At 39.6% G+C, this 18,075-nt stretch overlaps 1 non-coding gene across 1 annotated transcript; it reads left to right on the top strand.

Annotated features, from left to right (window-relative positions):
• Positions 1–16,591: 16,591 nt before the first annotated feature.
• On the top strand, positions 16,592–16,697 carry LOC122003208. The gene has a single exon (XR_006117865.1). It is a non-coding gene; the product is annotated as a small nucleolar RNA R71 (small nucleolar RNA).
• Positions 16,698–18,075: the final 1,378 nt, after the last annotated feature.

Genomic DNA, 18,075 nt, shown 5'->3' with positions numbered 1-18,075 from the left:
AGAAGTTTGGACAAAAATAATGTCCAAGCCGAGATTCGAACCGTGGACCTCGGGTTAAGCCAAACCTTAAGCAAACCGGGTTGACCAAGTGTTCCGTCAGTATTTCGTGAAAGAGTAAGACACGGAATTATTTTAAGCAATAACTAAACCTATTTAAAATAACCCTAGGTTATAAAAGGATAAGTTAAGAGGGATTAGGTTATTTCTTTTCTCCCGAAATCTTTTCTCCTTCTCTTTCTCGCGTGCGACGGCGTCGGCGCTGCTTGGGCGAAGACGAAGCCGGACTTAGGGCTTCACTCCAGCGGCCGGTCGAGAGGGGTTTCCGAGAGTCCTTTCCATTCTCACGATCCTATTGACGAGAAGAGCTCGTAGGCACGAGGAAGAGGCCGGGAAGCTCAAGCTCCTCCGAACCCTAGAATCTTCTTTCTCGATTGTAAGTCCAAGAACACGAGGTAAGTTGCTACTCACCTGCAGTAGGATAGTTCCGGTTACCTATTCCTTTTGTTTTCGAATTTTCTGTGAAGTTTGTTGCTTGTGAGGTTTGCTGCCATGAAATGGGGTTTCAGATTCTTGTCTCGTTGCTTTGGAACATGCTGTACAGAAATTCGAGATTTCTAAGAGTTTTTGAATCTTTCCTTTATTTTTGGAAGGTCGTATAGAATCAGATTGTTGCTTAGGGTTTGCTGCCATGAGTTTCATTAAGGATACAAGAGGGGAATTTGCTTAGGTTTTGATATTGGGTTTGATATGTAGTTGTCTTCTACCATTAGATTCCTTATCCATGTGGTTTGATATTACCATGTAGATTATAGCATTTTCTGCCATAGGTTTTTCTGTTAAACCTGAAAAGAACAGCCCTATATTTAGCCTTTCTGTATGGACCTTAATGTAGTTTTAAGCATGTAGTGCTGTTTTTGGTGGATTACTGCCGAAGGGTTATGCTTCTATTTCCTTACCGTAGCACTGCACAGAGGGATGCTTGGGTTCGGTTATGCTTTGCATTGGACAAGAACAACCCTATAGTTAGCATATCTGGTTAGACCATTTTTGTGATGTATAGTGGCACGAACAGCCCTTAATCTAAGTACAAGGTGTTAGTTTCTTTGCTATCTAATAAATATGATCAACCCTGTTTAATAGCATTGCAAATTCAGCCCCTTCGTTATTTTGTAAGCATGATATTCTGTTGGGTATGTGCAACATTAATTCCTTTATTCCTAGGATCCTTTGCTATTAGATATAACTGGGCAGATTTTCTAGTTTTCATTTGCTATTATTGAGCACGTGCAACTTTTATTTGCCATGAGTTGAGCATGACCAGTTTTCTTTACTACTAGATATACATGAGCAGTTTCTTTAGTTTTCATTTGCTATTGATTATAGCATGAGCAGTATTGATTTAATTCCTAGTTTTGTTTGCTATGTGTTGAGCATGATCAGTTTCCTTTGCCACGAGATATGCATGGGTATACTTTCTAGTTTTCCTATGCTATTAGATTAACATGAGCAGCTATATATATAAGTTATTTACTTCAAGCATTCAGAATTAAGTTTCTTGCCACCTCAATATTCATGAACGGTTTTGTTTATAAGCATACAGTTTTATTTAGCATTTCAATGCAGATTTTATTAAGCATTAGTGTGCAGATTTTATTAAGCATTAGTGTGCAGATTTTATTAAGTATTAGTGCAGATTTCTGTTGAACATTAATATGCAGAATTTTATTAGCATAGTAGGCAGATTTTTGGTTTAAGCATTTCAAAGTTAGAATTTGTTTAAACATTTCAGTTTCTTTTTTAAAGAAGTATTCTTTTAGAAGTATTAACAAGTATAAGAAAGATAAAGAAAAGAAAAAAGAAGGCCAAGGCCTTAAGTAGATCCCAAAGTCAAGACTTTAGGGATTTTGGCACACAAGGTGCTTATTAAAATGCCAAGGCATTTAAAGAAGAAGTAATTAAGATATTTTACTTTTTGAAGAGGCTAGTACCCGACTTCCAAGGTTGTCATTAAACAAATCCAGGTGTCCAATTCCAAGGTCTTGGCCCTGGTAGACCAAGGTATGCTCTTTTAGGATTGGTGGCTCGCTACCCAACGTATTAGGGAACGCGCAAAAGAAGGTACTACGCCTGGGCCCAAGAGAAGTTGATTACTATTTTGAAGTATTATAAGTATAAGCTTTTGAACAAGTAAAATAAGTTTCACATAAGTATAAAAGTATAAAAGAATAAGGTTTAAACAAGTGAAATAAAAGAATAAGTTTAGAACAAATGAAATAAGTTTCACTTTGTTTTAAAATCAGTAAGTTTAGCTTTCTTTTGTGCTATCATATTATTTAGATTAGCTTACTGTTATTTGCTATTAGAAGAGCATGAGTAGTTTTACATGTTTAGCATTTCAGTATGTTTGATTCCTTTGCTATTAGAGGAGCATGAGTAGCTTTACATGTTTAGCATTTCAGCCTGATTAGTTTATTGAGCATGATTAACTTTATCTTTCAGCATGCAGCTTTATTCTTGTGTATCATGAGTATGCAGATTATTTTCAGAGTTTTGTTATTAGTTGAGCATGAGTAGCTTTCCTCTTTAGCATTTCAGTTTTAGCATTCTTCATATTATATGCTCTTTCGAGTTTTGTGAGTTAGATAGCGCTTACTAAGCATTGGCTTATAGTTTGCATTCCTCCTACTGCAGATAAAGAAAAAGCTAAAGTATAAGGAAGAAGGCGACAAGATGGTGGGGATGGTGTGTGATGTTAAACTATGGAAGCCTCGGGACTTGGCTAAGAAGTTGTTTAGAGCCCTTCTTTAATGTTATTAGAGAAGTTGAGATTGTTAAAGAGTTGTTTCCTTTTCCTTATGTTGCTAATTGAGTCTATTCCGCATTGTCAGTTTGGTTGTTTCCCACTATTGGAGATTTATTCATTTGCTATTGCTAGAATAGTTTTTTTTAAGTTGTTGTGTCTTATTACTGCGTGGTTGTGAAGTATATATACCAGCCGCATGTGGCTGATGGTTTATTTTGCATGTATTGATGATTATGGTCACTAGTACAGGGGAGACTCTGCCGAAATTTTTCGGTAAGGACTCCTCGTGGTTTCGATCATACCGGTTAAGTAGAGTTAGTAGTTAAGTAACGGTCATCCTTAGAGAGTAGTATAGCATAGTAAGAAGGGTGGTCGTTACACTTGGTTCATATTTCTCAATCAACCCAAGGTCTCAAAGGCGTGCTCAATCTCAAGAGAAGCTAAGTAGTCATTTCCCCAGTAACCTAACTCGGTCTCAAAGGGGTGACTTACTAGATTCCACTCACGACAACTATTTTTTATATCCCTTATTCACTTTTTTTCACTTTTTTTCTCTTTTATATAAGTATTTGCATTGTGAAAAACTTATATACAAATGTACTTTTAGCACAAATGTTGGGATATTTTGATTTCTCCAAATGAGCTTACATGATTTGAGCATCAACCAATAACCAAAATGAAGTTTGAGAAATTACCATGGAAACCAAGTACTAAACACACAAGATGAATCATGACTATTTCAATGATATCAACTATCCAAGCTCAAGTATAGTGAAAGTAAGATTCTTAAGGTCAAGTCAAATCTCAAACTTATCTCCATATGATACTTAGCGTATTCATGCTACCCAAGATAGAGAAAAGAACTACACTAAGCATACTACTAGCAACATTTACAACATCATGAATCAAGATAATAAACATGCTAACATTTTTACTAAAAGGACAAGAAAGCATATAAGTGAAGTTTGATGTTCTCAAGATGTATGCCACAAGTTTTTTCAAAAGACAGTCAAGTGACTATCAAAACAATCCAAGTAAAACAAGAAAAAATAAAAACAGAATAAACTACAGAAATAGAAATGCAAAAAATTTTAGGTTTTCAAACCCCCCCCCCCCCCCCCCCCCCCAAGACTTAAACTTTTCATTGTCTCGATAAAACCAATATGGGGGAGGAGGTGGACGAGGGAAAGGAGGTCTACGTCGTTCCCCAATAGGAAAACCGGGGGTTTCACTCAGGAATCTATGATATTCATAAAGAGCATTTATTTGTTGGCTAGTAATACTCATGCCCTGCATAAAATCTCTCATTCTAGCTTGATCAATATCATAGTCCTGAACAAATTCAGCCATTTGACCATGAAAGTTCCTCGTAAATTGAAAGTAATTTTATACTTCTCTGAATTGGTCATCAAATAAAGAAAAGTGACTTTCCAACATTCTTCATTGGGCATTTTGCTTCTCATGAAGTGAGTCCACAGATGCATGGAAATCTGAAAAATCGAATCTGGAGGGACCCGTACCATAGGAAAAAGAATGCCTAGTGGGCTCCGGATGTCCGGAGGGCTGAGGGTATCTAGATGACGAGGGCTCAAGGTGTGGCTCTGTGTCTCCAGATATAGAAGGGACATTCTCGGGATCTAAATCAGTAATTACCCAATTAGCAGGGTTGCAAATAGAAGTTCGTTCGGGACAAGGAAGATGTAAAGGAAAACCATTCGTCCTAGGAAATGCAAAACCATTCTCATCCCAACAAATTATTTTCATAGCAAGACATGCATCAATATCTATCTTGTCATTTCCATGAATGACTACCAACTCATCTAAGTCAAGCTCCAAATTAATAGCTATTTGAGTAATCAAGCCACCAAAAATAATTGACCCCGAGGATGCCGTCCCGGCTCTCACTAAGGTTTGTAAAAAATAAAAACCGGAATCGAAATCAACTTTATGTAACATTGCCCACAAAGTGTAAAGCTCTACTTTCTTGATGACTCCATCACTTTCTCCTCTACCAAAAATAGTTTTAGTCGTAACACGATGTTGGTATCTAAAGACGGGGTTTTGCATGTGTGAAGCCTTAGCTCTAGAGGGCTCATAAGGTTGTTCCAATCTAGTGATCTAACTCCAAAATTGATTACAATTAAACCTAGAATCAAACCTGTGAGAGTTATCGGTAGACAATCCAAAACATGTGTTAAAGTCACTAAATGTCCACTGAAACTCTTGATTTATAAGCCTAAAAGTTATCTTGCCAACATAGTCATCCTCATTGGTAAAGTGAACATCTAATGAACTTAAAAATTCCAAAATAATGTGAGGATATGTAGGTAGATGTGTGTACAAAATGTCATTCCAATCTAAGAACCCAATCATCCAATCTATATCATCTCTAATCCCTAGCATATCCTAAATAGTTGGGTCCATATATCTTATACACACAATCTTTCTATTGACAAGAATCTCAAATCTAAATTTATGATATGCATTTCTAAAAATGATATTGAATTCATTGTTGTTACCTTCGTCACGTGATATCCTCTTTCCTTTGCCTTTTGCTGGTTGTTTTCCTTTTTCCCTTGTCGGTTCCTTTCCTCCGCTTGATCCTCCACTCCCCTTGTGAAGTCTCTTCAGAATATTGGACATATTGTCAAGATTAAGTGGGGAAGGTACTGTTCTTGGTTGGAGAAGTTAGATCTTGAAGGATTAGATCTTGAAGAACAAGATCTTTGGCTAAGGAGTTGTAGATCTCGGATATAGGAGAAGAGAAAAGTCTAGATCTTGATGAAGTTTGTGGAGAAAGAAGAGTTTGAGATCTAGATCTGAGAAGGTTTAGGAGAAAGGTTGAAGAAGAAGGGAGTTTGGGAGAAAAGGATGCTTTGAGAAGGTGGGGGTGTGTGGCCGACACGGCCTAGGCATGGTTGTGTATAGTAGACATGGCCAAGGCATTTACTCCACACGGGTCGTGTGGATCTACACGACCCTCACCTTCCTCCCTTTGGGAAGCCTTGAATGGTCGTGCTTGATGGCACGGCTAGTGCAAATTTTTGCCTCTGGATTTTCACACGGTCGTGTCTGGTACATGGCCGAGAACCTTTCCTCCTCTGGGATTGTCACATAGTCGTGTTTGAGACACGACCTGGCTCTTTTTCTCCTCGGGATGCCTTACACAGCCGTGTCATGTAGACAAGGCCCTAGCATCCTTCTCTTCTGCAAGATGTACATGGCCACGTATGGCACACGGCCAAGCTCTGTTTTGCTCCAAATGATTGTTCTACTCCTTCCTTGTCTCTCCAATACTTCCATGCCCATGAAGAAGTCATGACCAGCTCATGGAAGCAAAATTTCAACCTAAAATCAAAAGTAAAAATAAGTTTAACTAACTAGTGAAAAATAGAAACATAGAATGGAACTAACTAAACAATCAATCTAGAGGGCGAGGTTCAAAAAAATACAACCTTTGTTTCTCCTCTAAATCCATACCATGCACATATTCCTTCAACCGTTGGCCATTTACCTTAATCATCCCAAGCTCTTTATTCCAAATATCTACAGCTCCGAAAGGATAAACCTTTTTAACTTCGACCCATCCACCTTGATTTAAGCTTCCCTAGAAAAAGCTTAAGTTTTGAATTAAACAATAAAACTAGATCTCCTTCATTGAAATTTTTGCAGAGAATGTGTTGATCATGCAATTTCTTTGTCCTCTCCTTATAAGATCTAGCATGCTCATAGACATTCAATCTTAATTCATCAAGCTCATTTAACTGGAGCTTCATTTTCTCTCCCGCTTCCTTGAGGTTCATATTTAGGTTTGTAATTCCCCAATAAGTCTTATGTTCTAATTCTACTAGAAGATGGCAAGGTTTTCCATAAATTAGCCGAAATAGAATCATTCCAATAGGAGTCTTGTAGGTAGTACGATATGCCCATAAAGCATCATCTAGTTTTAATGACCAATCCTTTCGTGAAGTAGACACTGTTTTCTCTAATATGACTTTAATTTCACGGTTAGAGATCTCAGCTTGCCCATTAGTTTGTGGATGATATGGTGTTGCTACTTTGTGACTCACTTCATACTTTCTGAGTAAATTTTCAAACTGTCTTTCTATAAAATGTGATTCACCATCACTAATGACTGCTTTAGGCATACCAAATCTTGGAAAAATTATACTTCTAAACAATTTGATAAGTATTTTCGCATCACTTGTAGGCAAAGCTATAGCTTCTACCCATTTGGATACGTAATCCACTGTCACAAGAATAAAGCTATTCCCATATGAAAGAGGGAATGACCCCATGAAATCTATTCCCCATACGTCAAATAATTCAACTTCAAGTATGTAAATCAGTGGTGTTTCATTCCTCTTGGTGATGTTTCCAGTCCTCTGACATTGATCACAAGACTGTACAAATTTCTTAGTGTCTTTGAATAAAGTTGGCCAATAAAAACCTGCTTGAAGAATTTTTGCAATTGTTTTAGAACTCCCCAAATGTCCTCCATAAGATGAAGAATGACAATGAAATAAGATATTTCTAACTTCTTATTCAAGCACACATCTTCGATAAATCACATCATTGCATTTCTTATAAAGGAGAGGTTCATCCCAAATATAATTCTTGACATCTGAAAAAAAAATTCTTTTGTTGATTAGAGAAATTTGGGGGTAAAACTCCACTTGCCAGAAAATTCACAAAATCTGCATACCAAGGCACTTTTACGCTTGACAAAGCTAGAAGGTGCTCATATGAAAAAACATCATCAATAGGTAAATCAAAATCTGCATCCTTTTTTTATTTTGTCATACTCTAGATAGATGATCTGCCACTACATTTTCTGCTCCCTTCTTATCTCTAATCTCAAGGTTGAACTCTTGTAGCAATAAAATCCATCTGATAAGCCGGGGTTTAGCATCTTTCTTTCCTAGTAAATATCAGATGGCTACATGATCAATATAAACTATCACCTTTGAACTCACTAGATAAGATCTAAACTTATCAAATGCAAACACTACTGCTAGAAGTTCTTTCTCTGTAGTGGAATAATTCACTTGAGCTGCATCAAGTGTTTTGCTTGCATAATGGATTGCATGTAGAATCTTATTCTTTCTTTGTCCTAATACTGCTCCTACTACAAAGTCACTAGTATCACACATTATCTCAAATGGAAGATTCCAATCTGGGGCTTGAATTACTGGAGCTAAAGTAAGAGCACCCTTGATTTTATTAAAAGCCTCCATGCAATCTTTATCAAAGCAAAATTCAGCATCTTTAATCAATAAATTTGTTAATGGCTTAGAAATTTTTGAAAAGTCCTTGATAAAATGCCTATAAAATCCAGCATGCCCCAAAAAACTCCTTACTTCTTTTACATTAATCGGTGGGGGTAGCTTCTCTATTACTTCCACTTTTGCTTGATCCACTTCAATCCCACGTTCTGATATTTTATGTCCCAAAACATTTCCTTCTTTAACCATGAAATGATATTTCTCCCAGTTTAATACTAAATTCACATCTTCACACATTTGAAGAACTGTGGAAAGATTTGACAAACAAGTATCAAAATCATTACCATAAACTGAGAAATCATCCATAAACACCTCCATACTTTTCTCTATTAAATTTGAAAAAATAGCCATCATACATCTCTGAAAAGTAATTGGAGCATTACAAAGCCCAAACGACATACAACGATAAGCAAAGGTACTGTAGGGACATGTGAAAGTAGTCTTCTCTTGATCTTGAGGATGAATTAGAATTTGGAAAAATCCTGAATTCCCATCTAAATAGCAGAAGTATGAGTGCTTAGCCAATCTCTCAAGCATTTCATCAATAAAAGATAAGGGGAAATGATTCTTTCTAGTTTCTTTATTCAACTTCCGATAGTCAATGCACATTCGTCACTCGATTATTGTTCGTGTTGGAATCAGTTTATTATCCTCATTTTTTATAACAATCATTCCCCCTTTTTTCGGAACCACATGTATCGGGCTCACCCATTAACTATCCAAAATTGGATAAATGATCCCGGCATCAAGAAGTTTAAGCACCTCCTTCTTCACCACCTCTTTTAGATTTGGGTTTTACCTCCTTTGATGTTCAATTGAATTTTTATAACCGTATTCAAGTAAGATTCTATGCATGCAGAGAGAAGGACTAATTCCTTTAATATCATCAATTGTGTATCCAATTGCTTTTCTGTGCAACTTCAACTCTTCAATCAGTCTCTGTGTCTCAAACTCGATTAAATTGGCATTAATTATAACTGGGAAAGTGGAATTCAGCCCAAAGAATACATATTTTAAGTTTGGTGGTAATGGCTTAAGCTCAAGTTGAGGTGGCACTATCTCTGCACAGTTGGCTCTTGCCTTACCAACTTAACTTCTTCCTTTAGAAATTTATTTTCTAAATCCTCTTCACCTTCTAGAAACATATCAACCTTTTTGATTGAAAATATCTCTTCATCAAATATCTTTGAAAGGGACTCACAACACCAAGGAAATAATACTTGAAGAGCATTTTGATCTAGAGTAATTCCTTTCTCATTCTTCTCCTTTCCCTCAAATGCGTTAACTGTTAGGGTTGTATTATTCTGCCCTAACCAATCATTAAAATTTGATGTAATCCTACAAATTATCTCATAGGCTTCCTCTAAGCTCTTCTTCATAAATGATCCTCCAGATGCTACATCTAATTGATTTTTGTTTGAGAAAGAGAGCCCAACATAGAATAAATGCATTATTAACCATCTCTCAATACAATGATGCAGACATAACTGTAGAAGAGATGAATATCTTTCCTAGGCTTGATGCAGTTCTTCCCCAACAAGTAGCTTAAAATTCAGGATTCGACTTCTCAAGTAAATAGTTTTTTATGGAGGAAAATATTTGTCTAGGATCCTCTGCTCTAACTCATCCTAGTATTTGATACTTTGAGATTTCAGAGAATTAAACCATCTCTTTGCAGCATCTTTTAGACTAAAAGGAAAAAATCAATAGTTGTATAAAATCAGATGGAACTTCCTCATATTTCTGAGTATAACAATATCTATAAAATTCCATGAGATGTGAATAAGGGTTCTCAATTTCCAGACCCCCAAATTGAGCTTGCTGAATCATTGAGATAAAGGATGGTTTAGTAATAAAATTTCTTGCTTGAATTTCAAGGTAAACAATTGGCCCTAATTCCTTTGTAGACTTTGAAGCTCCATAATCTCCTAATGATCTAAATACCATGTTTAACTTGTAAAAGAAGAAAATTAGGAGATACAAATGCAATTACAAAGATTAAAAAGAATTATTAAGGAGTGGTGTTACGAACCGCAAGTGCACAGATTCGTCGTCAGTAATAAAAATATCAATCCCACAAGGACGGGTTATAAGCAATAGCAATTATTCAGTTAGATTTAGCTAGGCTACCAATGGTTGGGAACAATACAAAGAAGAAAGGTTAGGAAGAAGAATCGAGAACTGGTAAGTCGAAGTGTCAAACTTGGTTATGAGGAGTCCTAAGAGGTCGGTTTCGTTGCGGTGGTGTTGATGTGTCACGTTATATTCTAGACTCACTGTCCTTCAACACGCATTTGTCGGAATTTAAAGCGACTATTCTTATGTACCAGAATAAAGAGGAGCCCTAAGAAGTTCTGTTACGGTTTACCCCTGTCACTAGGGCACCTCGGCAAATCTTGAGGACACAACTTTAATTGGTAATTTTAAGAATAGAGAATCAGAGCTAAGCTTGGTCTCTCACTTCCTTGAGGGGAATTTGCCTCTCCTGCCAAGAAAGTATCCTAGATATTTGTGAATGGGTTACCCCTATCACTAGGGCCCCTCGGGAGTATGATCTAGAGATAATCCCTCCACGAGGCTAATAAATTTCCACACAATCAACCGATATGCAATTAAGACAAAGCATAAGAGATCATCCAATGAGTATAAGCATAAATACAAGGTTTACATCAAACCGAGCCACAACTACTCCTTAGTCCTAGAACAAGGAATCTACTCCATGAGTGCCAGAACAATCCCCAAAGACATAATGTAGATAGACTTACAATCTTCAAACACGAAAAAAAAAGAAAAGATGTGCTTATCTAATGACGACGAGTGGCCTTCGGATCTGATTTTCTTCTCCTGGAGTCGATGTGGTGATGGAAGATCGCTGGACAGAGGTCTAAGATGGCGTGAGATGGCACCAAGATGTTTCTCCAACTGACGGCTCGTTTCCCCTCGCGGCCTCCCCCGGAGACAAAGGGTTAAAACCCTTATATAGGCTAGGGCATGGCTGTGGCGGAACGATCATGCCCTTTCCCTTCTTTGATCGTGTTGCACGGCCATGCCAATTGGCACGGTCGTGTGGTGTCTGGGCTTGACTCCTTGGGCACGGCCGTGTAAGGACGCACGGCCGGGCACTTCCTGGTCTCAGTCAAGGGGTGGCACAGCTGTGCAGGGTTGCACGGTCGTGTGCTGATCTGCCTCGGTCTCGGCCGCACGACCGTGCAAGGTTGCACGACTGCGCACTTCCCATCGATCTAGTCACACGGCTGTGCGAGATCGCACAACCATGTTCTTTGGCTTGTTCCGATGCGTCGATAATCGCCGTTTTCACTCCAAAAGTTGTCCCTGTCAACATAAAACCAACCAAAGAGCAGATATCCGAATAAAAGAGTATATATAATGAGTAGAAGATGAAAGAGGCGATCATGAAACGAATATGTATACATAAAGTAAGTAAATGTGTGCTAAAACATGCGTAAATGATCATAATATTTGCACACATCACACCCCCAGACTTGAACCTTTGCTTGTCCTCAAGCAAAACGCTACAAACTATGTTCATAAGTTCCTACAGTGCTTCATAATCCCTAGTGCATTCGCCAAACTCTATCAACTAGTTTCATTGATAAGCATGACTGTGGAGTAATCTAAGTATGGCCTAAGCATAAGTCCTTTGTGCTCGGTGCATTAAGTAGTTCAAACTCTTCAAGTTTCAATTCTCTATCCTAGTTAAGTCATCATACAATTGAGTTCCTAATGTTCCTGGTGATAGGCACTTACCTGCCACACACTTGGTTCATTTTCCTTAAATCACACAAGGTCTCAAAGGATACTACTCGGAATCAAGAGAAACATAACATTCATTTCCCCAGTAACCTAACTCGGTCTCAAATGGGTGAATTGTTAGTTTCCACTCACGACAACTATTTTTTTATCCCTCATTCATCATCATTTTTTTTTAACAAACACACATGCGAGTTGCATATGTTAGGATTTAGATTTTTCCCAATGAGCTTCCATGATCCGAGGTGATCCAGTAACCAAAATGCAAACAAGGAATCACCATGGGAACAAAAGTACTAAACAATTTGGATGAATCATAACTATTTCAAAAGTACATCTACTAGAGTACTTAAGTGTAGTGAAACGAAGATCCTTAAGGTTAGGCCAAAACTTATATCAAACTCCGTACAATACTTAACTTATTTCATACTACTAAAAATAGAGAAAGGAGATACACCAAACATACTAACACTATTTGGACAACTCATGAACTAAGAAAATGCTAGCCATTTTACTATCGGATAAGTAGAAGAAAAAGTAGACGGTTGATGTTCTCAAATATGCCATAAAATGGAAGGAAAATGCAAATAAGATGCAAAATAAAAACATGAAACAAGAAAAATACAAAAAACATGAAATATGCAAAGCAGAAAAAAGATGAAAAAGAAAAGGAAAATAAAACACAAAGAACAGACTCAGGTTGTGTAGATAGACACAACACCCCGCAGACTTAGACTTTTCATCGTCCCGATGAAATCAATATGGTGACGGGGGTGGGCCGGTGCATGAGCGTACATAATATCATTCCAATCTAAGGAGCTTATCATCCAATCTACATCATCCCTAATTCCTAACATGTCCATAGTAATAGTATCCATATATTTAGTGCATGTAATTTTTCTAGAGACAAGTATATCATATCTAGCCTTTTGTTCATGATTCCTAAAAATGATATTGAACTCGTTTTCGTTACCTTCGTCGCGTGCCCCCCTTTTTTTCCTTTGCCTTTTGAAGTAAGAGTCTTCCCTTTGCCTTTGTTGCCTCCTGGTGCGTCTCCTTCGCCAGATCCACAGCTTCCTTGACGAAGTCTCTTCAAGATCTGCTTTAAGGAGTTTCTTGTGGAAATGGGTCTTGATGATGGAAATAGAGAGGAGAAGGAAGGGAAAATAGGGAAGTTTCTTCTCTCTTTTCGGTTTTATGGCCTGAAGAATTTTTAGATATGGATGTAGATCTAAACAAAAGTGAGCTCTAGAGGTGGGAAATCAGGGATTGATGAGGTGTAGTAGAGAGGAGAAGGCTTTTGGGAGAGAGGAAGTTGGAAATAGGGTTTCTTGGAAGAGGAGGCGACGCGCATGGGTTGAGACACGGTCGTGTCTTATAGACACGGCCAAGTCAAGCGAGATGCTGCATGGTCGTGCTGATTGGCACGACCTCCTCCTTTCTCCCCTCGGTCGAAGTGGCACGACCGTGCCAATTGGCACGACCCCTGTCTTCTTCTCTTCTGCATGGGTCACGCGCCCGTGCCAATAGGCACGGCCTGAATCTTCTTCCTCTCTGGCAGTGTAGCACAGCTGTGCCAACTGGCACAACCCGTGCCCCTTTGTTCTCTGCACAAGCCACATGGTCGTGCAGGGTTGCATGACCCATGGATTTTGTTTCTCCGTTGGCTCTGCACGGTCGTGTGGAGTCACACGGACAGCTCCTTTAAGCTCAAAGTGATTTTCCCTTCGTCATTTTGGTTCGTCCGATGCCTCCACGTTCATGAGACGCTCAAGGCTAGCTCGTGGAGGCTGTGCACACCCTAAAATTGAAATACCCAAAGTAAAATACTCGACTAAACCAACTAAAGGAATGAAACGAATAACGGGACAATAAATCAAAATGAAAAATCCTTGGGTTTCCTCCCAAGAAGCGCTTGTTTTAGGTATTTAGCTCGACCCCGTGCAGACAGTGTGGACTAAACCCATGGAAGCACGACCCTCCTCCTAGGGTTAGTGCTCCAGTCCGCGCCATTAGTTTTATTCGTGCATGACATATATACTTCTTACTGTTCACTGGAGGTGAACTTTGATAGGAGCTACATGCCTCAGCTCTGTGCATGTCCATCCTGCTAGAGTTTTCTTGAGAAAAAGAGGCGTAGTTGGAAGAGTTGGATAAATCAAACTCAATCCTCTCCTTACCGATCTCCAAGGATAACTTGTGACTCTTCCCATCAATTAGGGCTCCAGCTGTGGCAAGGAATGGTCTTCCAAGGATGATCGGTATCTTAGGATCCTCCTCCATATCCAGAATAATGAAATCGATAGGAATGATACATCTGCCCACCTCTACTACCACGTCTTCTACTACTCCCATTGGATATCTACATGAGAGGTCAGCTAATTGCAGTACCATGGTAGTTAGTTTAATGTTCTGGAGTCCCACCTTCTTGCATAAAGAGTAGAGGAGTAAGCTAACGCTAGCTCCCAGGTCGTAGAAAGCTTTCTATATGAATTCAGAGCCAATTTTGCAGGGTATGGAAAAGCTCCCTGGGTCCTGAAGCTTTGGTGGAGTGTTTGCCATAAGTATAGCGCTACAATTCTCTGTCAATGCCACAGTCTCGAAGTCGCCTTTTGGCCTCCTGTTAGATAAAATTTCCTTTAAAAATTTTGCGAACTTTGGCATCTGGTGTAGCACATCTATCAGTGGTACTTCTATGCAGATCTCCATGATTTTCTTCAAGAAACGGTTGAACTCTTCGTCCTTCTGAGATGCTATCAGCTTCTGAGGGAAGGGAACTGTCTTACTTTGTGGATGTATTTGAAGAGTCTTCTCAGTGATTTCCTCTCCACCCTTGTTCTAGATCTGGTTAGGCTCTCCCTCTGAGTCAAGTTCTTTCTGGGATATAATCTAAGGATCTCCCAAAGTTCGTCCACTCCTTTGCTCGATGCGGTTGCAATGTTCTACTGGATTTATATCAGGCTTTCCTGGGAACATTCCCTGTGCACTTGAGAAAGATTGAGCTATCTGGGCTATCTGGCTTGTCTTGCATCTTTTGATGTTTTTCAGAATTTTCTAGCCTCTAGGTCAGTTGCTTGATCTCATTCTTCATCTCCTTTTGTTCTGAGAGAGCTTCCTCAAGCATCTTTTCAATTATGGACAGTTGTGAAGGTTGCTACTATTGATAAGTCTGTTATCCAGATTGGTACCCCTATTTCCCAGGCTGATGACTTTGATGTGCTGGTCTTTGGTCCTGATTATTCCGGTATGAGAAATTGGGGTGGTTCCTCCATCCAGGGTAGTATGTGTTGTAGTATGGATTATTTTTCCTCTGATTGTAGATAGCTATTGCGTCGCATTGCTCAAGTTGGTTCATCTGTGCCTGAATCGGCCCAAAGGGGCAAGTGTCTTGAGCATGATCCGTACTTCCACAAGTGTCACAGACACATGCTATTGCATTAACTGTGTTGCCTCCCATAGAGTCAAATTTCTTGGTCAGAGTGCCCAACTTTGCAGACATGAGTGTGACTGCATCCACGTCGAATTTCCCTGACGCTTTAATTGGATTCCCTGTGAAAGAGCCACTAGATCTTTTAGATGTCTACTGATGGTGGTTCTGTACCACATTCTCTATGATCTCTTCAGTTTCATCAAAGCTTTTTTGTTGGAGCAATCCCAATGGTCCGTGGGACTATGTGTTTTGGTGTTTGGGCAAAGAGTTTAAGTTAGGATTACCCTCGTTATTTGATATGTGTACTTGAGTTGTGCAGGACTGCAGGTGACACATGTGACTCAGGTTGACGGCTTCGGGTCTGGTGAAGGATGGAGCATCCGAGGGACCGTGGACAAGGCAGCGAGGACAAGGGCCGAGGGAAGCGACTTCGAGGTATACGCGAAGGATGGCATTGGGGACGAGCCGTGGGCTTGGATGCATCCGAGGGACGAGAGCCAAAGGAAGTAGGCTTGAAGGCAAGAGGTCAAAGCTGCAAAGAAAGCGTCAAATGAGTCATAAGGGTGAGAGTACGAGTGCATGAGAGATTGTACTCGGAGCAAAATCCTAGTTTTAGGGTTTTACTGTAGCGACACTGTAGAAGTTACTGTAGCACACTGTAGCAGTCGACTGGTGATGGATCAGTCGACTGATGCACTGTAGCAGAGCCATTAAGAGAGTCGTTGGGCTGGCACCAGTCAACTGGTGCAAGGACCAGTCGACTGGTAACGGGCAAATCAGGTTCTGATTTGTTCCAAGCTCTATAAGAAGGAGCTTGGTATGGCCGGCCAAGGTGACGAAATTAGACTTGATTAAAGCCTAATTAGTAGTCACTAAGTGCTCAAAGGTTCCCTTGTGTCCAAGTGTTTTTGGAGAGTGTTGTGGTGAGGTTTCTCCACCCACAAGGAGGTTGAGCTAGCCGGAGTTTACCGGGGACTAATCCACCGACGGATTGAGGGATCGTCCACCTTACGGACACGCCGTGGAGTAGGAGCAAGTTATCTCCGAACCACGTAAACGAACGTGTTAGCGGTTTGCATTTCCATTCTTGTATTTAGTGTTTAGCTTTCTATTTGTGTTTGTTTGTATTCCGCTGCGCTAACATCATAGGAAGCAAGGATTTGGGGGCGCCGTCTATCCAACCCCCCTTCAAGCTGGCCGCAATATCCTCCAACATTTTGTTCATCAGTGCTCCTCCCACTATAGAATCAAGAGACACCTTTGCGTGTTAATTGATTCCATTGTAAAACCAACCATTTTTCAAGGCCATGATGGGGGCACTGTCTCAGTATGCTTTTGAATCTGTCCCAAGCTTCAAATAATGATTCTGAGTCTATCTGTTTAAAGCTAGCAATCAGGTTCCTCATGTGAGCAGTTTTGCTAGGTGGGTAGAACTTATCCAGAAATTTCTGTTCACACTGCTCCCAGGATGATATGTTGTTCGCTGGAAGGGAGTTTAGCCACTGCTTAGCTCTGTCTTTCAGGGAAACCCCAAAGAGAAGTAGTCTAACTGAATCTGGGGGGACTTCGTTTACCTTCATAGTGCCACAGATCTTGTAGAGCAGCTCTAGGTGGTGGTCTGGGTCCTCATGCGGTCCTCCTCCGAATTGATTGCATCAGGCTTGATTTTGAAGTTGTTGGCTTCAATGGGCGGTCGGGTGATACTGGACTGAACCCCTTGTGCATATGGTGTCGCGTAATCTTTCAATAGTTTGTCAGTCATTTCTGAGGATTCCTGTGCTACTTGGAATGCCTTCTGTAGATTTCTTCTTCTCAGAAAGGTCCTGTCGATCTCTGGATCGAATAATAGTAGTTGTCCTGAAAGGTTAGCTCTTCGCATGCAATAATAAGATATGGAATATAGCAGCAGAATAGAAAGTATATAAAAAAATGCAAAAAATGAAGAAAAGAAGCAAAGCCTAGTTTAGTCCAATATGATTTTGCTAATGTTATAGACGCAGTCCCCGGTAACGGCGCCAAAAACTTATTATGAATCGAAAGTGCACGGATTCGTCATCAGTAATAAAAATATCGATCCCACAGAGACTGGTTATAAGAAATAGCAATTATTCACTTAGGTTTAGCTAGGCTACCAATGGTTGGGAACAATCTAAAGAAGAAAGGTCAGGAACAAGAATCGAGAACTGGTAATTCAAAGTGTCAAACTTAGTTATGAGGAGTCCTAGGAGGTTGGTTTAGTTGCGGCGGTGTTGATGTGTCATGTTCTATCTTACACTCACTGTCCTTCAACACGCATTTACCGGAAGCTAAAGCGACTATTCTTCTGTACCAGAATAAAGAGGAGCCCAAAGAAGTGCTGTTACAATTTACCCCTGTCACTAGGGTGCCTCGGCAAATCTTGAGGACACAACTTTAATTGGTAATGTTAAGAATAGAGAATCAGAGCTAAGCTTGGTCTCTCACTTCCTTGAGGGGAATTTACCTCTCCTTTCAAGAAAGTATCCTAGATGTCTGTTAACGGGTTACCCCTATCACTAGGACCCCTCGGGAGTACGATCTAGAGATAATCCCTCTACGAGGCTAACAAATTTTCACACAATCAACCGACATGCAATTAAGACAAAGCATAAGAGATCATCCAATAAGTATAAGCATAAATACAAGTTTTTCATCAAACCGAGTCACAACTACTCCCTAGTCCTAGAACAAGGAATCTACTCCATGAGTGCCAGAAAAATCCCCGAAGACATAATGTAGATAAACATACAATCTTCAAATAAGAAGAA

This window comes from Zingiber officinale, chromosome 7A (genome assembly GCF_018446385.1).
Source record: "Zingiber officinale cultivar Zhangliang chromosome 7A, Zo_v1.1, whole genome shotgun sequence".
Taxonomy (NCBI): domain Eukaryota; kingdom Viridiplantae; phylum Streptophyta; class Magnoliopsida; order Zingiberales; family Zingiberaceae; genus Zingiber; species Zingiber officinale.
This window is presented reverse-complemented; position numbering and strand designations above follow the sequence as displayed.